This window comes from Galeopterus variegatus, unplaced genomic scaffold (genome assembly GCF_000696425.1).
Source record: "Galeopterus variegatus unplaced genomic scaffold, G_variegatus-3.0.2 Scaffold87, whole genome shotgun sequence".
Taxonomy (NCBI): Eukaryota; Metazoa; Chordata; class Mammalia; order Dermoptera; family Cynocephalidae; genus Galeopterus; species Galeopterus variegatus.
The window spans coordinates 180,523-198,725 of record NW_007726198.1 but is presented as its reverse complement, the minus strand read 5'-3'; positions in this window follow the sequence as shown (position 1 = coordinate 198,725).

Below are 18,203 nucleotides of genomic sequence, written 5' to 3'. Positions count from 1 at the left end.
CCCCCCCCCCCCCCCCCCCCCCCCCCCCCCCCTCTCTCTCTCTCTCTCTCTCTCTCTGCCATGTGAGGGTACAGGGAGAAGATGGCTGTCCAAAAATTAGTAAGAGGGCCCTAAGTACCCATTCATTCTGGTGGTACCTTGATAATTGGACTATGCAGCCCTTAAAATTGTGAGAAACTAATTTCTGTTGTTTAAGCCACCCAGTCTATGGTATTTTGTTAAAGCAGTCCAACTAAGACACAGATTCTGCTATCAAGAAGTTGGCTGTTGCTGTAATAAATACCTAAAAATGTAGTGGCTTTGGAACTGGGAAATGTATAGAGGCTGGAAGAATTTTGAGATGTATGCCAGAAAAAGCCAATATTGCCATGAAGGAATTTTAAAAGGTGGTTATAGTGAGGGCTCAGAAAGAAAAGAGGAGAGCTACAAGGAAAGCCCCCATTGTCTTAGAGAATACCTAGATAATAATGTACAAAATGTTGGTGAAAATATGGATGGTAAATGCCATTCTGATGAGGTCTCAGACAGAAACGAGGAATATATTACTGGACAATGGAGAAAGAACAATGCTTGTTCTAAAATGGCAAAGAACTTGGCTGGATTGTGTTTGAGTTCCAGTGTTTTATAGAAGGTAGGACTTGTGAGTGATTAAATTAGCTATTTACCTTAGGGAATTTCTAAGTGGAGAATTGAAGAAGCAGTTTGGTTTCTCCTGATTGCTTATAGTAAAATGCGATAAGAGAGAAATTAATTGAAGACAGAATTATTTAGTAAAAGCAAAAGAGAACACACAAATTAAAAAAATTCTGAGCCTATTCATATCTCAAAAAATGAGAAAGTGTGTTCTTAAGAGAGCACAAAGGGTGTGGCAAAGCAACTATTTGATAAGGAGATTAGAATGGATGTGAACCATGGACTTAATCAACTACCCCAACAGGAAAACTGCCAGTTTGAACAATGGACTTAATCAGCCATCTCAATAAAAGCCAGTAATAAATATGGGATTATACCAGCTGGGACTAAAGGAAACAGAAAAAATGGAAGAGAATAAATCAAGGCTGAAAATGTGTGCTATCTTTCAGTAGAAGGAGGAGGACCCCAAAGGTAATTCAGAGAACAATAGGGCAGAAGGTGCCCTACAGAAGCCAAAGGGCTAGGGCCACCCAGCAGAGCCAGGGGATGCAATAACTGCCCAGAAGACCAGCAGAATGGTTGGGGCCTTGGCAGAGAGCTCCATCATGGGCATAGGTGGAGTCACTACAGAGAACCATGGCATGGGCAGTGTCCCTCTGAGTTGTGGCAGTGACATTGCCACCCCAGTGGGTTCAGAAGACAGAGCATTGAGGCAAAGATTTTTCATTAGATCTCATAGAGTTTGGCTAGCAAGGTTTTAGACTTTCTTGGGATTGATCACTACTTTCTTTCCTATTTGTCCCTTTTGGAATGGGAATGTCTATTCTGTGCTTCTACTGCCATTGTATTTTGGAAGCACATATCTTGTTTGGTTTCACAGGTTTACAGCTAGAGGAACTTTGCCTCAGGTTGAATTGTATCTCAAGTCTCACCTATATCTGTTTTAGATGATATTTAAATGAAGATTCGGGCTTAAGGCTTTAGAGTGGATGCTGGAATGAGTTAACACTTTTGGAGATTTGGGGATAGAATGAATGTATTTGGCATGTGCAAAGAACAAGAATTTGGTTGGGTGCAGGGGTGGAATGCTATGGACTGAATGTTTGCATTCCCTTGAAATTCATATGTTGAAATCCTAACTCCTAATGTGGTGATATTATATGGTGGGGTGTTTGGAAGTTAATAAGATTATGAAGGTGAAGTGCATGTGAATATTAGTGCCTTTAGAGGAAAAGATGAGAGAAAGCTTAGTTCTCTCTCTCTCTCTCTCTCTCTCTCTCTCTCTCTCTCTCTCTCTCTCTCTCTCTCTCTCTCTCTCTCTCCCCCCCCCACCATTATTTTGATAGGAATTACACTGAAGTTGTATACTGGCTTTGGGTAGTATAGACATCTTAACAGTATTAAGTTTTACTATCCATGAAAAAAGGATGCCTTTCCATTATTCATGTACTCTTTAATTTCTTTCAGCAAGTTTTTACTGTTTTGATTAAAGAATTCTTTCACCTCCTTGGTTAAGTTTATTCCTAAGTATTTTATTCTTTATGTTATTGTAAATAGAATGATCTCTTAATTTCTATTTCATATTGCTTATACTAGTGTATAGAAATGCAACTGATTTTTTGTTTTGATTTTATATCCTGCAACTTTGCTGAATTTTTCCATTGGTTCTAACAGATTTTTTGTGTGGAATTTCTTCCAATTACAATAGCCTAAACTAGTAGTCAACAGCAGATTGTGGTTGAGAAATATACTTTGTATGACTTAAAGCTTTTAGAATTTATTAAGACTAATATTGTTGACGAAAGGTATGGTCTATCTTTAAGATTTATCTTGAGTGGAGTATTCTATATATGTCTGTTAGGTCCAATTGGTCTATAATATTTCCCAAGTATTCTTTTTCTTTACTGATGTTCTGTCTGGTTTTGCTATCCATTCTTTGAAGTGGAGTATTAAAGTTTCCCACTTTTATTATAGAGTTGCCTATTTCTCTCCTCAACTTTGTCAAAAATTGCTTCTTATTTTTTGGAATTCTGATGTATGGTGCATGTATGTTTCTAACTGTTATATCTTTCTTGTTAATTGGACTATTTATTTATTTATTTATTTATTGCAGTTCTTTATCAAGAGATCTGAGCCCTTGTCCTTGGTATCATAACACTGAGTTCTAACCAACTGAACTACATGACCAGCCCTGGCACTTTTCCTATTCTATAATTCTATAATGTAATTATTTGTCTCTTGTAACATTTATTTTTAACTTATAGTCAATTTTTTCTGATATTGATATACTCGGCCCTTCTCTCTTTTCATTATTATTTGTACAAAACATCATTTTCCATGTTTTTGCTTTCAACCTATGCATATCCTTACATCTAAAGTATCTCTTGCTGATAGCATATAGTTTGATCTTCTTTTTAATACATTCTGTATCTTCATTTAAAACTACAATCTATTTGGGTAATTAATGGCAGGGAAGCACTTACATTTGTCATTTTGTAATTTATTTTCTGTCTGTCCAATACCTATTTTATCCCTCATTCCTGCATTATTGAGTACCTTTGTGTTTACTTGATTTTATTTTTGTGGTAGGTTTTGATTCCCTTCTCCTTTCCATTTGTGTATAATTTATACTTATTTTATTTTTTATTATCATGTAGAATATATGTAAAATAGCCTAAAGTTATGAAACTATATCAAAAATTGATACCATCTTAACTTTCATTGCATGCAACACTCTACTTCTTTACAGCTTCCACCACACCAGTTTATATTACTGATGTCACCAATGGTATCTATATCTTGTGCAACAATTAACATAGATATATAATTAATTTATATGCATTCATAATTTAAATTCTGTAGAAAATAAAAGTGGAAATACAATTAAAATATTAATAAAAATAATTTAAAAATATTTATTTATTTACACTTTCTGGAAAAGTTTATATTTTGGTTATGGCTTCAAATTACTGTCTAGGATCCTTTCATTTCAACTAGAAGAGCTCCATTTAACAATTCTTGTAGGAAATATTTAGTGGTAATGAACTACCTTGGCCTTTGTTTGTGTGGGAATGTCCTAATTTCTCTCCTATTTTTGAAAGACAATTTTGCTATGAGGAATATACTAAAAAGCATATGTACTTCACAGGGCCTGGTTTTCCAAAGCCTTGCATTTTCAGATATTGACTTTGCAAGGACAGGAAATTTTCCTCAGGCTATAAGTCTCCATTGCAAGATAAGAATTCTGGCAGAGCAGGTTGCTGGCTGAAAGACAGACTAGTTACTGATTGTTATGTAAAGATACTGAGAAATTGCTATATGAAGGAATGTCTGCTAAGATCAAGCTTGTGTTGATAAGGCCACTTAATTGTCTACTGGAATGTCATCTGGCTTGTTTCACTGAAAGTTACCAGCCTATATTGTTAAACTATAACCCCACCTTTGTTCTCTTCCTGTAACTTCCTGGTCTGGAAAATAAGTGCAGGAAGAGAACCCCAATTTGGTATTAATTACCCAAGGAAGGGTTGCCTCTCACTGGACGGTGCTGGGAAGTTAACCTCTTTGGGGCCTCTCACTGCTCAGAAGAGATGGGCTTTGAGTAATCCTATGAATCTCTGTCACACAGGGGAATTGGGGTGACAAATCCATGGGAGGCAAAGCAATGCAAAGCAACATTGCTAGATATAGAATTCTCTGTTTACAGATTTTTTTCCGTAATAGCTTTAAATGTATTATGTCATTGCCTTCTTTCCTGCAATGTTTCTGCTGAGAGACCCACTGATAGTCTTATTGATATCCCCTGTACTAGTTGGGTCTCTTCTCTTACTGTTTTCAGTGTTCTCTCTTTGTCCTTGTCTTTCAGCAGTTTGGTTATAATGTGTCTTGATGAAAGTCTCTTTAAGTTTGTTCTACGTGACATTTACTGAGCTTCTTTTGTTTGTATTTACATGGCTTTTCTCAAATTAGGGAACTTTTCTACTACTATTTCTTCAGATAAACTCTCTGCTTCTTTCTCACTCTCTTCTCTTCCTTGGACTCCCATAGTATGTCTTTTGGTCTGCTTGGTGGTATTCCATATGTCCATTAAGTCATATTTACTTTTATTCATTTTTTTCTTTTGTTGCTCTAACTCAATAGTTTCAAAAGGCCTGTGTTTTTTCTTTTTCCTATTTGAGTGTTCTGTTGAAACCCTCCGGTGAATTCTTCAATTGAGTTTCTGCATTTTTCTGCTCCAGAATTTGTTTTGTTTCTTTTTATACTTTCTAATTCTTTGTAGATATTTTTCGTGTATTTTTTCCAGTTTTCTTTCATTCTTTGTTTGTGTTTTCCTCTAGCTAGTTGAACATATGAAGATAGTTGTTTTAAAATTTTGTGTTGTAGTTTGAATATATATCTTTCTTTACGGATGTTGTGTGTAGACTTATTTTGATCATTTGAATGGGCCATATTTTCCTGTTTCTTTGTATGCTTTGTGCCCTTTTGTTGAACCGTGGGTATTTGAAAACACAACCACCTTGTCTAGATTTTGCAGACTGGCATGGAAGTTATTTACTAATTAGTGGGCTTCAGAGTGAAGGCTTAAGCATTCTCAGTTTTTTTTTTCTTGGCATGTGATCTGTCTGGGCATGACAGTGTGTTCTGTTCTTACCACCACCACCACCACAATTTCCTCTGTATGCATGGCTGATTTTACATATGTTAATTAGATAATCCCATCACACCCTATTCTTCAGGCTTCAGATGTTTTATTATAGTCCTCTGCCTGTAATGTCTTGTCCGTAAACATATGTGGAATTGTAGTCCCTCTGCAGTTTTCATATGCCATGGCAACCATCCTTGACTTTTGTAGCTTCCACTGATCTGAAATTCAATGTATTCTGATCTTTATTTGATCACTAGGTCAGTTGAAATAAAAGTTCCTCAGATAGCTCACAGATGGGCCAGAATGTTACAAACATGTTCTCCTCTACTTTTTTCACCTGATCACGGGAAAACTTATAATTAGTCCACTCCCTCACAGCTGCACCATGCCATACAGGAAGTAAACGAGGCAAGGGTGAATAAAAACACCCACAATTTTCTAACATTTTGAGTGTGTCTGTTGATTGGGCATTTTTCTTGGTTGTTATACAAGGGTACTTCAAAAATATCATGGAAATAATAATATTATCTTAAATTCTATTTCTCCATGAACTTTTTGAAGTACCCTGATAGATCTTTGGTTTGCTGAATTCCTGTAAAATTGTTTGTCAGTCTACAGTTGTTTATTTAATCTTTCCACAGAAAATGATGTACTGTATCATCCTAGTCAGCATCTTTCCAACATTACTCTCAAAAGGTACATTTGAAGAGCTAAAAAGTGCTTGGCATGACTTTCACCTATCCATAGAGACTGGGTATGTTAACCAAAGGCAGAAAAAGAACCTAACATATGAGAGAGAAAAACTTGGTATAAAAGGAAGGGAAAAATTAAGAAGGGCATTCTCAAGAAAATCACCATTCTACACACATTTTAAATTAAGAAAGAGGTTTGTGTATTTCTCTGAAAGGCAAATAATTCTCTCATCCTATTTTTGACCTTGTTGTTCAGGGGTATCCAACACCAAATTCAAAATTTTGTGTCATTACAAAATAAAGACCAGGGTATGTATTATAATACTGAAGAATCTTATGATATGAGTGGAAAAAAATTAGTCATAAACTTAGGAAATACATTGTACAAACTCTAGGTCAGCGGTTTTCAAATGAGGAAGAATTTTCCTTTCTGGGAACATTTGACAATGTCAGGGACATTTTAGGTTATCACAACTGGATGGATATTGTACCACCTGCAGTTAGTAGGTAAAAGCCAAGAATTCCATTATGTGTCCTACAAGGATAGGACAACCCCTAAAACAAACAATTATCTGGCTCAAATTTCCAGTGGTGGTAAGATTAAGGAAACGTTCCTAAGGCTGTGTTATAGCTATGTTGGAAACCCCTTGAGGAGAGAAACAAGGTGTATACTTTTCTAAACCACAGTACCTAGGGCAATGCTAGGCACATAGCAGGATCAAGTTAATAATTTAATTAAAATTAAGGTTCTATTCTCAATGTCAATTAACCTTTCTCTGAGAAAATTTCCTTAACATCAGTTTTCTTTAGGCAAATTTTTCTGTATCCGTAGTTCTTGGGGTTCTTGTTTTTTCCATTGAGATATAATTCATGTGCCCATAATATTCAGCATCATAAAGCTGGCAGTCTAGTGGTTATTTGTATACCACAATGTTGAGCAACTATTACCATATTTAATTCCAGAATACTCACTTATTTCTTAATTGAACACATTTATCCGGTACAGAGTTGTATTTCAATACATGTTAACAATATGTGATTATCAAACTGGGGTAATTAGCATATCAGCAACTGCAAAAATTTGTCATTTTTGTGATGAGTGTATTTGAGCTCCTCTCTTCCAGCCATTTGTTAACATAACAAATTATTGTTAATTATAGATGCCTAGCACTACTCTAAATCACTAGAACTTATCTGTTTCTATCTAGCTATAATTCTGTATACATTAACCAACTTCTCCCTATCCATCCTCCTGTCCATTCCCAGCCTCTAGTAACCACTATACCACTATTCTACTCTTTACTTCTATAAGCTCAACTTTTTTTTTTTTTTTTTAGTTTCCACATATGAGTGAGAACATGAGGTATTTATCTTTCTGTGCTGGACTTATTTCACTTAATAGAGTGTCATTCAGACTCAGCCATGTTGCTGCAAATGACAAGATTTTATTCTTTTTTATGGATGAGTTGTATTCCACTGCAAATATATACCACATTTTCTTTATCTGTCATGTATTTCATATCTGTCAATAGACACCTAGGTTGATTCCATACCTTGAGTATGGTGAATAATGCTGTAATAAACATAGGGGTGCAGTATCTTTTCTGTATGTTAATTTCTTTTCTTTCGGACAAATATCTGGTAATGGGATTGTTGGGCCATATGGTAGTTCCATGTTTAGATTTTTGGAAAAACTCAATATTATTTTTCATTATGGCTATATTAACTTACATTTCCTCCAATAGTATGTAAGAATTCTCTTTGCTCTGCATCCTTGCCAGCATTTGTTATTTTCTGTCTTTTTGATAATAGCCATTCTAACTGGGGTGTGATAATATCTTATTGTGCCTTTGATTTGTATTTCCCCAATGATTAGTGATGCTGAGCACTTTTTCATATACCTGTTGGCCATTTTTTATGTCCTCTTTTGAGAAATATTTATTAAGGTCATTTTTCCATTTGCCCATTTATTAAATTGGACTATTTGATTTTTTGTTCTGTTTTGTTTTTGTTGTTGAGATGTTTAAGTTCCTTGTATATGAATTCAGAATATTTTCATCACTTTAAAAAGATAACTTGTACTTGTTGGCAGTCACTCACAATTTCCCCCATTTCCAAGCCTGTGGTAATCACTAATCTTTTTGCTTCTATGGAAATTCTTATTCTGGACATTTCATATAAAGTGAATCATATAAACTGTCATTTTGCATCTTATTTCTTTCACTTAGCATAATGTTTTCAAGATTTTACTCATGTTGTAGCATGTATCATTACATGCACTATTGAAATACTTTATTGTGTGAATATATCACCTGTTGATTATCCATTCATTAGTTAATAGACATTTGGATTGTTTCCATCTTCTATTATGAATGATGCTTCTATGAAAATTCATGTACAAGTTTTTTAGTGGTTATATGTCTTTTACTCCTTTGAGTGTATAACTTTTAGTACAATTACAGGGGCATATGACAACACTATATTTAAGTTATGAGGGACTTCCAGACCATTTTTCAAAGCAGCACATCATTTTATGATCCCATAGCAATTTCCCCACAAGCCATGTTATACATCTTTTTTGATTATGGCCATTTTAATAGGTGTCGAAAGGTATTTTATTTTGGTTTTTATTTACTTTTTCCTTATGGTCAATGATATTGAACCTCTCTTTTTTTTTGTGAGTGCTTATTGGTCATTTATATGTCTTCTTTAGAGAACTGAAGTTCCATAAGTTCTTTTAATATATTTGAAATAGCTGATTCTGAAACTTCATCTAGTAAATCCAATGTCTAAGCTCCCTTGGGATCAGTTTCTACTCACTGCTTATTGTTTTCTGTATATTGGGCATATTTTCTTTTGTATTTGCATGTCTCATATTGTTTTGAACATATTAAATAATCTAATGGGACTAGTCTGGAAATCAGTTCATTCCACCTCCCTAGAAATGGGGTTTGTTATTGTTGCTCTTTATCATTATTGTTTTGGGTGCTTGTTTGTTTAGCGACATTCTTGACATTCTAATTCTGTCAAGTCTGTATGCTCTGTCATGTTGGCCACTGAAGTATCTGCTCAGTTAGTTTTACAGGTTAGCTAATAATTGGATAAAGGTTTCCTTTGATGTCTGGAACCAGTAAGTATTTCAGCCTTTGCCAACATGTGTATAATGCTAATTCATTTAATGCTAATTCTGCCTTCGTCTACCTGTGCGTACGTGTGCAGTCTCAACGTCACACAGAAATAAGAGCTTAGAGCTTTCATATCTGGACATGTGCACTGTCCAACACATACACACAAACTATCACAATGCTCCCTTTAGATAGCGTGCATTTATAAATTTATTTCTACATACTTGATATTCTTTATGGAAATAAAATTGATGTCTCTTGAAATATTCCTTTTTCTGACTGCTTTTTGCTTATTAGAGAAATAAAATTGTTTTAATGATGAAATGGTGTCAAGTATTTTTAATTATTTTTATTCAGTCAAGAAACAAAATACTGTCCTTTGTTTTTAAGTCTAATTTCCCTTCTTTAATCTTCCCTTTTTACTACTGATCAAGTATGTTCTCAACTTGATATTTGCCATTTTTAAAGTAACTTAAGAGATACTCTAATATGGAAAAAACGTACCATAAATACGAGATTAAATAACATTTAGAGCGAAGTACCAGTTAGAGCAGTTTATACTCAAACTGGTTTACTGTTTTCCCCTTGATATAAATCTATCAGTTTATGAATGTTTTTCACCTATTCAAATGTTGTGAATCAACAAATGTTGGGCCTATTTCAGCATGTAGATGGCTTCTGTTTAGCCTGCACAGTATTGACATATGTTTTAAATTTTAAATTAGTGGCCAACATTTTTACAGGGATATTTTGCATACAAATGAGGAATTTTTTTTTTTTTTCCAAAAAACTACATCTGGCATTATTGGGCTTAAATGTCCCATGGCTACAATTAGCTGAAGCTAAATAGTGGCTACTTTTCCCCTAATTTTCAACAGTCTGATATTTATTGCTTCCCTGACACATAGGTACAGTGTCAGTTGTCAATGAACATTGAGTTTACACTGCCACTTTTCTTGCAGTAAGAATGAAAAGTGAAATATTCCTCATATCTAGAACTCTGTAATAAATAGAAAAATGAAAGTTCAAAGAATCGCCACAGAGGCTGCCTGTCTATTAAATAGGATGCAGATGTGTAAGGTATGGGTTATATCCTGAGATAATCTAGCACCTACAATTCTTTATCATCCTCTTCTCATGTTGTTTTGTCTAGCAGAGATTGGCAAAATTTGACTTGACAGTATAATGACTCTTTATTTGCTATTAATCAACTTTGATTAAATATTTCAATATTATACCTTTTTCCTTTTGTACTGAATAGATAAGCTGAGATCAGGGAAAAACGGATATGTTTTTTTCTCTAAATGAAAACGTCTCTAATAAAGATAGTGCCTACCCGTTTTCAGTTCTATTTTCTAATCATAACTAGTTTGCCAAAAGACCACTGTTTGTCATTTCCCTCTATATTTATGATCTCCATGATTTATGTTAATAGAATTTTGAGTTAAGAGATTTAAAGAATACTTCTTTTTCTTTCCAGGAATTAATTCAATTTAGAATTTATTTTCAACTAGCATACCCAAATGCAGGATTTCTCAAATTCTTTAAGTGGGTTTGGTCAATGAGTGCTTACTTGGCTCTTTTCTTTAACATTATAGTTCTTCAAACAAATTCTGTTCCTATTATTTTACTTTTGAGTCTGGTAATTTGGTCACACATAAATTTTTCTAGGATAATATGATTCTCTGATATTTGCTAAATTTTGAGTATGTGCTAAAGAGTATACAAGTAGCTATGCTACACTGGCTAAATTAATTCCAATTAGAGTGATTTCTACCCCTTTTACTCACAAACAGCTAAAGGAGAATTCTTTGAAGTTGATAAATTTAGGCCTGGCTAGCATCCATAAGACATTCTTAAGAATTTGGCCTCTCCTGAAATGGAGGCAAAAAAATAAAAAAATAAATCTGGCTCACTTAAATAACTTTTGGATACATAGATTTCTCTAGGTCTATAAAAATCTTATATAAAGACACTGCTATGTTTTTCATCTAAAGATAGATATATCTAAGCAATACTAATGCCCAACACAGAAAGCCACAACTTACCATATGGAAATTAGCCTGAGCTATTCAATCTTGTTTGAAAATTTTATTCTAAAAACTGTGTAAAACAAAAGTGACAAAGATGAAGCACTAGGGCAATCCAGTATTATGATAACTGATTTATAATTTTTTAAAAGCTATTCATATATAGACACCAGTCATCCCCTCCTCCCCCTGAAAAATACTTAAAAGGTGCAATATTCGCAAATAGTATTGATTAAATATATTTCCTATTTGGTACCTTTATTTCAACACAGTAATATAGTAAGTTATGATTCATTTGTTTAAATTCTTCTATTTTTTAAAAAAGATTAAGCCTAGAGCTGTATCCCAAAATAAATTTTATTTTTCATTATCTATATTTATTTGTTGGGAACATTTTCTCATATAATTACATGATGCAGTTGCACAAGACAATTAATATATTCAAAAATAAGATTTTAAATGGTAGTACACTAAGATTGAATATCACACACTATTTAATATTTCTGTTTTTAGTAATTTATAAGTTTCCAACATGAATTATAATAACTAGTTTTATTTGGATGCAGAAGAATATAGTACAATTCATATTTATTTGTTACATATTGAAATTTATTTCTTTTTTCCCTTTCATTATTGGTTTACTTTGTTTTTAATGACAAATACAGTAATTGTATTTGCGTGCAATTTAATTAACTAAAAACCAAATTTATTTTATTTTACCAATATAAAATATCGTTGATTTTCATTTCCCTTTACCAATCCATCTTTCCCACTTCTCTCTTCCCCTTCCCCTACATCAACGTCATATCTCTTCACTTAACAAGTTCAAGAAATTGTTGTGATCATTGTGTTTTCTTGTTTTCTCCCCATCCCACATTTGTTTGTTTGTTTGATTGTTTGTTTATTTATTTATTTTTGGCTCCCACAGATAAGTGAGAACATGTGGTATTTCTTTTTCTGTGCCTGGCTTATTTCAACTAATACAAATTTCTCTAATTCCATTCATGTTGCTGCAAATGGTAGCACATCATTATTTTTTATAGAACAGTAGTATTCCATTCTGTAGATATACTACATTTTCCTTATCCACTCATCTGATAATGGACATTTGGGCTGATTTCAACTCTTGCCCATTGTAAGTAGGGCTGCAATAAACATGAGAGTACAGGTATCCCTTAGTTATGATGATTTCCATTCCTGTGAGTATATACTCAGCAGTGGAATAGCTGGGTGGTCCTCCATACCATTTTCCATAATGGTTACACCATTTTGCAGTTCCACCAACAGGATAAGAGGGTTCCTTTTTCTCTGCATCCCCACCAGCATTTATCGTTCTCAGTCTTTTGGATATTAGCCATCCTGAATGGAGTGAGATGGTATCTCGGTGTCATTTTGATTTGCACTTCCCGAATGCTAAGTGATGTTGAGCATTTTTTCATGTGTATGTTGGTCATTCGTATATCTTCCTTTGAGAAATACCTATTCATCTCCTTTTCCCTTTTTTTTTAATTGGGTTACTTGTTTTTTTTTTTTTTTTTTTTTTTTTTTTTCTTTTGCCCATTTTTTAATTGGGTTACTTGGTTTTTTGTTATAAAGATGTTTCAGTTCCCTGTATATTCTGGATATTAATCCTTTGCCAGAAGTATATTTTGCAAATATTTTCTCCCATTCTGTTGGTTGTCCTTTCACTTTGTTAATTGTTTCTTTTGCTGTGCAGAAGCTTTTTAGTTTGATATAATCCAATTTGTTTATTTTTCCTTTTGTTGTCCGTGCTTTTGGGGTCATATTCATGAAGTCTGTGCCCAGTCCTACTTCAAGAACGGTTTCTCCAATGTTTTCCTTAAGAAGTTTTATTTTTTCAGGATGTATATTTAATTCTTTAATCCATTTTGAGTTGATTTTTATACAAGGTGAGTGATTCAGGTCTAGTTTCATTCTCCAACATATGAATATCCAGTTTTCCAAACACCATTTGCTGAAGAGGCAGTCTCTTCCCAAGTGTGTAGACTTGGTGCCTTTGTCAAAAATCAGATGGATATAGGTATATGGCTGATTTCTGGATTCTCTATTCTATTCCACTGACAAATTTGTCTGTTTTTATGCCAGTACTATGCTGTTTTGATTATTATAGCTTTGTAGTATAAAGTCAGGTTGTTTTATGCCTCTAGCTTTATTTTTTTGCTTAGGATTGCTTTGGTATTTGTGGCCTTTTGTTATTCCATATAAATTAGGGTAGTTTTTCCATTTCTGAGAAAAAAGTCATTGGAATTTTGATGGGGATTGCCATTAACCTGTAGATCATTTTGGGTAATATGGACATTTTCATAATGTTAATTCTTACAATCTAAGAGCATGGTATATCTTTCTATCTTCTTTTGTCCTCTTTAATTTCTCTCAACAGTGGTTTGTAGTTCTTGGTGTAGATATTTTTCACATCCTTGGTTAACTTTATTCCTAAGTATTTTGGGGGGGTTGGCTACTGTAAATGGGCTATAATTCTTGATTTCTTTTTTCTGCATGTTGACTGTTCATGTATAGAAATGTTGCTGATTTTTGTTTGTTGATTTTGTATTCTGCAACTTTAATGAAATCATTTATCAAATCTAATAGTTTTTTTGTAGGGACTTTAAGCTGTTCAATACATAGCATCATATCATCTGCAAACAGGGACAGCTTAACTTCATCTTTTCTAATCTGGATGCCCTTTATTTCCTTCTCCTCTCTGATTGCTCTGGCTAGTACTTCCAACATTATGTTTAATAGCAGTGGTGAGAGTGGGTATCCTTGTCTAGTTCCTGTTCAGGATGATATTGACTGTGAGGTTATCATATATGGCCTTTAATTGTGTTGAGATACTTTCCATCTGTACCCAACTTGTAAAGGGTTGTTACCATTAACAGGTGCTGAATTTGGTCAAATGCTTTTTTAGCATCTATAGAGATGATCATTTGTTTTTTGTCTTTGATTTTATTGATATAGCGTATCATATATATTGATTTGCATATGTTGAACCAACCTTGCATCCCTGGGATGAATCCCAATTGATCATGGTGTATAATTTTGTGTATACATTGCTGTATTCTATTAGCTAGTATTTTATCGAGTATTTCTGAATCTATATTCATCAAGGATATCGGCCTGTATTTTTTTTGTCGTTCTATCTTTTTCTCATTTTGTTATAAGGGTGATGTTAGCCTCATAGAATGAGTTTGGGAGAATGGCCACAGTTTCAATCTTTCAGAATAGTTTCTAGAGAATTGGTATCAGTTCATCTTTGAACTTTTGTTAGAATTCTGCAGTGAACCCATCCAGTCCTGGACTGTTATTTGTTGGTAGAGTTCTGACAACAGCTTCAGTCTCTTTTATTGTTATTGTTCTGTTCAGATTTTCTACACCTCTTTGGCTCAATTTTGGTAGTTTGTGTGTATCCAGAAATTTATCCATTTCCTCCAGATTTTAAGATATGCTGGCATGTAGTTGTTTATAGTATTCTTGAATGATTCCTTACATTTCTGAGGTATCAGTTGTGATATCACCTTTTTCATTTCTAATTTTTGTTATTTAGGTCGTCTTTCTTCTTTTTTTAGATAACCTTGCTAATGGTTTGTTAATTTTATTTTTCTTTTCAAAAAAACAACTTTTCGTTTAATTGATGTTTTGTGTCATTTTTTAGGTTTCTATTTCATTTAGTTCTACTCTGGTATTAATCACTTCTTTCTGTCTACTAAATTTGGGTTTGGATTGTTCTTGTTTTTCTAGTTCTTTAAGGTAAAGTGGAAGGTTGTTTACTTGCTGTATTTCCATTCTTCTGAAGTAAGCATTTAATGCAATAAATTTCTCCATTAGTACTTTTTTTACAGCATCTCACAGTTTTTGGTATGATGTGTCATTATTTTCATTAATTTCAATAAATTTTTTGATTTTCTGTTTCACTTCTTGAACCCATATGTCATTAAGTAGAATGTTGTTTAATTTCCATGTGTTCATATAGTTTCCACAGTTTCATTTGTTATTGATTTATAATTTTAATCCATTTGGATCTGAAAAAATACATGGAATAATTACAAGTTTTTTGAATTTGTTGAGACTTCATTTGTGACCTAACATGTGGTATATACTGCAGAATGGTCCATGTGCTGATGAGAAGAATGAATATTCTGAAATTGTTGGATGGAATGTTTTGTATATATCTGAGAAGTCCAATTGATCTAAAGTACTGTTTAGATCTTGTGTTTCTCTCCTGATTTTTGCCTAGATGATCTGTCCAATGTTGAGAGTGTGGTGTTCAGGTCCCCCGCTATTATGGTATTAGTGTCTATCTTATTCTTTAGGTCTAATAGTGTTTGCTTTATAAATCTGGCTGCTCCAATGTTGGGTGTATACATTTATGATTGTTATGTCTTCTTGATGGATAGATTCTTTTATCATTATGTAGTGGACTTCTTATCTCTTTTTATGGTTTTTGGTTTAAAGTCTATTTTATCTGATATAAGAATAGCTACTCCAGCTCGTTTTTCATTTCTATTTGCATGGAATATCTTTTTCCATCCTTTCACTCGTAGTCTATGTGTGTCTTTAGAGGTGAGGTGAGTCTCTTGAAGGCAGCATACTGTTGGGTCCATCTTTTTAATCCAATGATTCAGTCTGTGTCTTTTGAGTGGGGAATTTAATCCTTTTATATTTAGAGCTATTATTGAAAGGTGTTGATGTACTCCTGGCATTTTATTGATTTTTGTTTGGATGTCTTAAGTATCTTTTGTTCCTTTCTTTCTGATTTACTGCTTGTCTTCTGTGTTTGTTGGTTTCTTGGGATGGTAGATAACCATTTTTTCTCTTTGTTGTTAGCATTTTTATTTTAATGGTGGGATTTGTTCTTTCTTGAGTATTCATGGCCATGATGGTTGATTTTCAGGTACCAAACCTGGTACTGCTTGAGAATTTCTTATAAGGTTGGTCATGTGGTGGTGAACTCCTGCAGTTTTTACTATTTGTCCTTAATTTTGGAATGGTAGCCTTGCTAGGTAAAGTGTTCTTGGCTAGCAAATTTTGACTTTTAGTGTTCTGAATACATCATTCCATTCTTTTCTTGTTTTTAGGGTTTCTGTTGAATGGTCTGATGTTTGCTTGATTGGGGCTCCTTTATAGGTGACTTAATGGGGCTCCTTTATAGGTGACTTAATGCTTCTCTCTTGCAGTTTTTAAGATTCTCTCTTTGTCTTTGGATTTTGCCAGTTTGACTGTAACATGTCTCAGAGAGGACGTTTTTGGGTTGAATATTTTTGGATATCTTTAAGCGTCCTGAATCTGAAGATTTGTGTGTTTTACTATACCTTGGAAGTTTTCTGCTGTTATTTTGTTGTATATGTTTTCAATGCCATTTCCTTTTCTCACCCCTTCTGGAATACCCATGGTTCAGATATTTGAGTGCTTAAAGTTGTCTGCTATCTTTCTTAGATTTTCTTCAATTTCTTAATTCTTTTTTTTTTTTTTCCCTGCCTGTGTTATTTCAAACAGACCATCTTTAAGGTGAGAAATTTTCTCTTGTGCTTATTCTAGCCTGCTGGTTAAACTCTCTGTTGTGTTTATTATTCCGTTGAATAAATCCTTCTCCTCCACAATCTCTGCTACATTCCTTTTCAGGGCATTGATTTCTTTGTACATTTATTCTTTCAGGTTCCGTATACTTATTCTCATTTCATTGCATTGTCTAACTGATTTTTCTTGTATCTCATTTAGTTTCCTTAAAATTGTTGGTCACAATTCCTTGTCAGTCATTTCAAGGACTTCCTGTTCTATAGGATCTAGAACTTCAGGGTGATTATTTTCCTTTGGTGGTGTCATACTTTCTTAGTTTTTCATATTTCTGGTATCTTTCCTTCAGTGTTTAGTCATTGTGGCAGGGGATGTCATGGTCCACTTGTTCCACCCTGGTGACTGGCCTGGATCCTACAGGGACTAAAAATTTGGCATGGCTCCCTTGGGTTCTTTGGGCCCAGCAGCTCTTTGGCCTCTCTGTATGGTGGGGACTCACCTGGGCTGGGGGTCCCATGTCATGGCACCTGTCTGGTCCATCATGACTGCCTCTGGGCCTATTCGTCTGGCAGCTCTTGGGCCTTTCTGGGAAGTGGGGACTGGCCTAGGCCGTGGGTCCTTCAGCATGGATCCTGCCTTTTCCATAATGGCTGGATCAGGGCCTGTGGTCCTGCCAACTCTTGGGCCTCTCTAGCCACTGGGACTCTGAAAACCAAATTTCTAAAAAAAATTTTTCTAAAATATTCAAATACCATTATCATGCTGAATATGTTTTGATGATTATTTACTACAGTTAAAATAATATTGGTAAACTCTCATTAAATGTTATGCTTTATATAATTATTATTTGAAATAAAATCCAAATATTTATTAAAACATTAACTTATTTAACATCTTTATCAAAATATTATAGTGGAAACTACATTGTCTTAATTTTTAATTGTTGATATATTAGTTTTTAAGATATCCAATTTTAAACTTAAAGGATCCCCAATAAAGTAAAGAAGGAAGGAAAAAAGAAATAAAAGAGCAGAAGATTTTATGCTCATAATGTAGAAGATAGAGAAGGAAACAATCTCTAGACAAGTCATTTTCAAATGGCATCTGTTTTCCTGAAAACTCTCAGGCAAAGATCTAAAGGATTATCAATCAGGAGATGATCTTTCAAATAGCTTTTCCAGAAATCTGCCTAACATTCTAAAATTTAAGTTCATAATACATTTACAAAAGTTTGATATTATTCTTCATACATAAAAAATATGTGTATTTTCAATAGTGTTCTAGATAAATATTTTACTGTGACCAAATCTATTTAGCAACCTTTCAAAATCCTACAAAGTGTGTGTGTGTGTGTGTGTGTGTGTGCATGTACACATGTATGTGGAGAGGAGGAGAGGGAGAGAGCGAGAAATAGAGATCTATTGATGTCATATTTGATTATAAATTGGCTATAATCAACATAATCTATATTTGATAAAATATTGTGATTTTTTTACTATTATAATATCACAAATAGACCCTTAGCCAATTTTTGTGTGTGTGTAGAATA